Genomic DNA, 6,905 nt, shown 5'->3' on the forward strand with positions numbered 1-6,905 from the left:
TTCAGGGCCATGTTCACTGCATCGTCCACCGACCTGATTGCCCAGTAGGCGAGCGGCAGGGGGTCTAACAGGGGGTCTAGGGTGTCCTTCAGGTGGGCCGACACCAGTCTTTCAAAGCACTTCATAACTACAGAGGTCAGGGCGACAGGTCTGTAGTCATTCAGTCCACTGGTGGGGGTTTTCTTGGGGACTGGGATGATGGTGGAGCCTTTGAAGCAGGAGGAGACTTCACACAATTCCAGTGACCTGTTGAAGATAAGCGTGAAGATGGGGGCCAGCTGATCAGTGCACGCTTTCAAGCTGGAGGGGGTCACAGGTGTCCTTCCTCAGTAGCTGCTCGATGTTTTCCTTTCTTTCCCAGCTAGACTAACTTTGTCTTTGCCTGCAGTGGATTTCCTGTGCATTTTAGCTAAAAACAGCCTTGTGCTGGTCCTGAACAGAGTGCTGAGACTAAATCCACAGTAAATGTGTTGTGAAACCAAAACAATTAACGTAAAAAGGGTAAAAAGCTCTTTAGAGCTATGTAATCACATCACTCTCTAATTTTATTTGGTTTTCACAAGCAGCACCTTTCATATGTACAAGTCAGTTATTGTTAATGTGAAAGCATGGATTAGGAGAGCCCTAAGGTTTTAGAATGTGATAATCTGAAAAACAATCAACTGGAGCAAAGGCAGAGAGACAAATTTCAACCCCTCGATAGACCAGAATGCAATGCAGTCACAGGTCAGGGTGGATTTTCTATGAAGGGTTTGTCTTATCTCTTCATCACCAAATAAAGCAACTAATGCATGTTCAAAACCTGTTTTCTTTGTCATACAACGCTTGCAGACACAGAGATTCGAACCTTCAACTTTCAGGTTGGGAGACGTCTGCTCTACCCACCGCACCCCTGTCGCCCCCAGTAGTTTGTTTTTCTCCTGAGCTTGTGTTGCACAGGAAACCTTGTTTTTCCTGCTCATCACAATTTCCAATTTAAAAAGCACCTTGCAAAATGATTAAAGCATTCTCACTTAAAATGAAATGTATTAATGAGTAATCTTTGTTGAAGTCAAACTAAATTAGCTCATATTTTGTATATTTAACTTAGAAATAAAACATTTTGAAGTAAAACTCCTTGAGTTTGTTGCAGCTTAACCGCACCAATGCACCGCCCCTCCTTACCACAACACCAGCGTCTGCAGTCCATTGATGCACAAATCCCTCATTTCAATACAGTGCTCACATGTGTAGATCAGTGTACAGCTGGCTATATATAGCTGCGCTCTTGGATTGGATTTCCCAGGCAGGGAGCTAAAAATAGAGCGAGGGGCGAGGAAAGAGGGGACGAGAGAGATCCCAAAGGAATAAGACAAACACAGAAGGATAAAGGGAGGAGGAGGCTCGGTGCGGACTCTGCTGCTGTACATGATCTGCATCTTTTATTTTACCTTTTACCCCCATGTCAAGTTTTACCCTCATCACTTTTCGGTGCCCAAGTCAAATAACGCCACAGTCACCTATTTTATCATCTCGGCATTACAGTTTTTTTTTTTTGCTACTTTGTCATTGATGTTTCTGTGTAAGAAGACAGACAGTTGTGGATCAGTGCCCACTTATCCCTTATGCACCTTGGTGCCAAGGGAGTTTTCCTTCACTTACTTCACAGTGCAGCTCTTTACGGATGCCTCAGGCACAAGTAGTAGATTTCCGTGTCCACTGGGAGGTTTTTACAAGCTGTGCTAAGCAAAAGTTTGTGTTCTGTGCTGATCGAGCAGCTGCTGCTGCACAAAGGCTTCGGGTCTGCCAGCTAAGGCACACACAACCATTCAGCCTCACTGTGTCCGAATATCAGGTCGGTTAGGATTCAGGGCAGGCGATCATCCTCTGACCATTTCATTCAGATGAAGTGATGGGTGTTGGGACTAGTCTCTCTGTTATACTAGCTTTCTGTTATACTAGAAAGGAATGATAGGTGATCTTATTTCCAAAGGACCAGTGAAAGAGTCTGTGCCATTCCAACAAACAATAAGACATGTTGGAGTACTTTGCATCTTGTCTCTGAATGAGGCACATTTTAAAAATCTGATTCAATTGATTTATTGCACAAAAAATGCATTTATGTGCAACCAATACATGAGAGGTTAAAGCATTTATTTGTTCCTGTTTATTATTACTTAGGATGTTGCATTTATTTCTCTCTGTAAGTGGAGGAAGACACTGCAAACATTCACCACTCTGCATCGGCCTTGTGTCAGCACTGCACCGGTCACAGTGCATCAGAACAACGTTACACAGCAAAATACATTCAGTATGGTTAGTTAGTGGAGTTTGGATGTCACAATGCATTAGAATCGATTACATTTTAAACTAGGAAAGACTTCATCCACAGACTGTAAAATGGTTCTTTGACCTTAAAGCACTTATTAATTTGAAGTCTGTATAGTAACAGGTAAAACATTTGTCACACTTCACAAGTGTGCCAAGTCCAGAGACAAACAATCCCCAACAAGATCAGAATGGTGTGTGAAATTTTCTATAAAGATCTAGAGCAGCTGTGAAACTGTAACAGTGCAGCAACATCAGTAGTTAGTTTTTGCCTGATCTGTGCAGCAGCAGCAGAAGGCTGGTTGACTCGGGACCAGTTAGTCTGACTCGGGAATAACCAGTAAAATAGGCCATGTGCTCCCTCGCTATTACTGTGTTTATGATTATGATTCACACATTAGTCCCTAAATGGCAGAAGGATCCTCAGCCCTCTGCTGTTCTGGGCCTCATTAGAAGGGTTTTCACGAGGAAGCTGAGTTTCACTTCTTATTCAAATAGTTTTCACTGTGCTGAAGCAAAAATTAACCACAATTTAAGACACTTTACATCGTTTGAAATTGTAATTTCTGATGCAGTTTTTCTGAACAACTGCTAGTGACAGCACAATAAGGCTTTAGCCAATATTAGAGACCAAAAAACTGGTCTAAGAATGTAATATAAAAAATGCATTTTGCATTGTACACTGTTGCATTAGATACCAGTAGTTTAGGAGTTAGAACTGCACATTTTGATCATTGTGTTGTACACATTTAGATCATTTATAAAGAGAAATCTTGAAAAATCCACGAATGGGCTAATGTCATGACCTCAGTCTAAGTCTCTCTCAGTGAAAACTTTTTTTTTAACCACCCAACATTTAACTTCCTCATAGTGATCAACCAAAGCCCAAAAATGTTTGCATCCCCACATTTCAAAGGAAGGTACACTAGAGTATCATCAGCATAGTAATGATGTTATGCTTTATAAAAAGAGAGAACAGTGATTAAAGAAACAAGACTTAAAACTGAAGCTTGTGCTACTGTAGTCCACAGCAATGGATGTTTGTTAGTGTCCAATTCAAGAAAACTATGAGCGTTGTGTCAACAGCACAAGAGAAAGTTATGACACAAGGTCTAAAGAGACCAACAAAATCACTGGTCATAGAAAATAAATCACATGACACTTTCCATACAGCTTGGGTTTTGTAAATGGTGATGCCATCATGCCATAACCACCATGTTTCCCTAACCTTAACTATAGTGCTATGTTTTAGAAAGTGGATTTTTTTTAAACATTGGAATTTAATATGTGGTCTTACAGAACTGTCCAGCATCCATGTTCTTGTTTTGCCATAAGGTGAATATATGTGTGTGTGTGTTTAGTGTTGGCAGGTTGGATGACTTTCTGTGTTACCCTCATGCATTTGGACACAGACAAACACAGACAGTGAGTCACAGGACAACGCAGCCTACTGTATCAGTCTGTGGGTCGCCAGGGGCTGATGGGGCCACTCAACCATGAGAGACTATGGAGACATAACAGGCACACAGTCACAAAATCACATGCATATCCCCGGGAGATAAATGCATGCATCTTCTTTTTTCACAAGCAAATGTGACGTATTATCCCCTCCCTCACTTTCTTTCGCCATCATCCCACTTCTAAAAGAAACCGTCCTGTCCTCAGGCCAGCTGGCCGACTTTTGGCCCCACCTGTCTGGCCACAATACATGTTTGTGTTTCCATTGCACAGCGTGAACGTTACTCCTGCAGAATATGTCACTGTGCAGTCAGGAAAGAATGCTAAAAGTAGACACGCAACAGAGCAAACATGGAGTCAGCAGATGTAGCTGCTGTATTGGCTTCCTTTTCTTTCTTGGTAATGCACTGCCATCTCCTCTTTATTTCTTTTGTTTTAGTTGAAGAGGGTGGGTCTACTAATTCATCTGAGACGCTTCCGTTTGTTCAGTCAGAATGTAGTGATGTAGATGGCTGGGTTTGTGAGAGAGGAATGTTTTAGAGACATCCTTCCCTCCAATCATTTCATCTGAAGTGTCCAGTCACCAACTGTTTTCCAATAAAGAGGTGTGTTGGTCCATAAATGCCTTCTCTGAAGGCCTTGTGTATCCTTGTTCATGGCTCCTCTAACAGCCTCCTCAATCCTCAGAGCAGGAAGAAGAAGGTAAATCCCAATTTTATTTTTACTCATTCCTCGCTCATCCCGGAAGGCATTCCAATCATGATGAAGGACATCCCAAAGCTCTTATTTCTACTCTGAGTAATGAGGACCGAGGAGCACGGAGGCTGCCTGGAGGGGTTATAACCAAGGACAACACGAGTGGATCCTTCACGGAAGTCTGTAATGGATTGGCACATTTCTTTATTGGAAATCATCTTGTGATTGGACGCGTCACAAGAAGGATTGGAGGAAAGGATGTCACGTCAGTTCAAGTATTTCCTCGGTTCCCCCCTGTAAGTTTTTCCTTACATCCTTTTCTTGCTTCTTATGTGAGCGGGACTAAGTTGCAAGAGAGGGAAACATGGATGCAAACAGGTGAACCTGGATTCATCTACTTTCTTGGGACATCCTCCATCCTCGCTCAATTGGAATGACTTCTGGGTTGATCGAGTAATAATCGAAAGACTTGGGATTTACCCAAGACAGGATGTGCTACCACTGCTAAACCTAACCCTCGGTAATCCAGCTTTTCCTCCTCCACTTCCACCATGAGGCACTTTCACTTTCTTACATGGGTCAGGAGGCAGAACAGCAACTAATAATGTGGTGACTTCAGAGTCATAACTTTTCAAGATTACAAAATATACTTTGTTGCATTGGAAGGCCCTTCTATTTCAGATAATGTAGTTATGTAAAATGTATTCATATAGACTTCATTCAAACTATAATCTTGACATCCTCTAATGTGATGGATAACATTTTGTCTGCTGTTTTGATAATTCAGACACTAATTTGACTGTCCCCTTCAGTTAGACGATAGCAGCGTACTGCGAACCAGCCAAAACACTGGTATTAACGTCTCCAAATTCTCAACTAACTCTTAATAATAATAATATTTAGCATTAGTCAAAGTTTTTACATTATTCCTTAGGATCAGCAGTTTTAAATAGCTGGTCATTTTCCTTGTATCATCACAGCTGATGTGACAGTCTGAACATTTATAATACAAATCTGTTTTATTTTATTTTATTTTAGTGCCTGCAGAAGGACATTTTCTAACATTGTGACAAGTTCTGACTTTAGTGTCTCCATGCAGACACAAAATCAAACCAAACAGCAAGGGTTCCTTTCCTAAGGCTCTCTACTGGAGAATCTTCACTGCTGTCAGTCATTTTCTTTAGTTATTATGGAGAAGGAGTGCTGCTCAAACTTTAGATCCATGCTTGGCTCTTTGGTCATTAATGAGTTAGATGATGATAATTGTTGCTGTGTTTGAATCAGTTACACTATCAGCTCGTGGGATGTGTCCTCAATTCCAGCCAGCACGATCCTATGCCATGCTGTCTTTGCGCGTGTGTGTGCGCGTCTTTTTCCTCCCTCTAGCCTACATCACAGTATCCACACCCCCTCGCACATATACATTCACCAGTCCCACCTCCCCCAAACTACAGTGGAACCCATTCAAGTGATTCTCCGCAGTGCTGAAAGAGCAGAGTGAAGTAAAGAAGAGGGAGTGAGAGGGGAGAAAAGAGAGGCGAGGAGGGGAGATACGGGGAAACACGACAGAGAGGGAGAGAGAGACAGAGAAAAGGGAGAAACCGCAAATTTGGTGCCCAGGTTTTCAGTGCGCATAGATCTCTCGTCGGCTGCACCGTCCGACCAGTTCTCCGCGCTGCAGGGTGAGTAAAGCTTCTGCTGCTTCATTTCTAGCTGCGCCTTTTCAAACCCTTCATTCCACCCATGCGTCCCCTCATCATTTCACTTCCCCTCTCTCACACAGCTCTTTTAAAGCCCCGCAACTCTTTGGACTCGTTGAGGTGAGCTTCACTTTGGTGGCGCACGTCAAGACTTCTGTTTCGGTTTCATGCATAAAAATGATGCTGTCAAAATGTTAGCCTCCCTCGCCCTCCGAAAATAATCCAGGGATGTTGTATAAGAGAAGCGCCTCAAGTCTTTGCTGCTCACCTGTGGTTGAAGGGAGATGTGAGCTGTTGTGATGAGTGTGTTTGCACGGCTCTTTTCTGTTATGGGAAGAATGTACAGTACAGTGACTAGAGTGGCGCATTAGGAAGGAGCGCGCTGAAACACTGCACAGTCAGAAAACAGTGTGGAGCAGAGCGGCTCCGCTTCCAGCGGCAGGTAGAGGACGGAGGGATGGTATCGCTATGTGTGTGTGTGACAGGGGGAGGGAGGAGAGATCAGGAGTGAGACAAACGTGTGATGGTGAGACTATGTGCACTTCTGTATGTGTGCGCGTGCGCGCGAGCTCTAAAAAGTCTTGACTCCTTGGGAAACCCATCCTGTGATACTGTTCCAGCAGACTGCAGCACTTCTTACTAGGTCTCTCTCTCTCTCTCTCCCTCTCTCTCTCTCTCTCGCTCTCTCCCCCACCTTACATACAAATGCATAATTTGTGCATCGTAGCGGAGGATGGAGAGCAG

General features: G+C 43.2%; 1 protein-coding gene across 4 annotated transcripts in view; it reads left to right on the forward strand.

The window, feature by feature from the left end:
• The window catches only part of cacng7a (calcium channel, voltage-dependent, gamma subunit 7a), a 48,367-nt gene that overhangs the window by 15,045 nt on the left and 26,417 nt on the right, over window positions 1–6,905 (forward strand). Inside the window, exon 1 of one of the 4 annotated variants that reach the window (XM_020615461.1) lies at window positions 5,742–6,143. The exons of the other annotated variants lie outside the window; for them this stretch is intronic. The gene's annotated coding sequence lies outside the window, so the exon portion shown is untranslated. Of the gene's footprint in view, window positions 1–5,741; window positions 6,144–6,905 lie in introns of those variants that run through there. 4 annotated transcript variants of the gene reach the window in all.

Source organism: Monopterus albus, unplaced genomic scaffold (genome assembly GCF_001952655.1).
Source record: "Monopterus albus unplaced genomic scaffold, M_albus_1.0 scaffold165.1, whole genome shotgun sequence".
In the NCBI taxonomy this organism is placed as follows: Eukaryota; Metazoa; Chordata; class Actinopteri; order Synbranchiformes; family Synbranchidae; genus Monopterus; species Monopterus albus.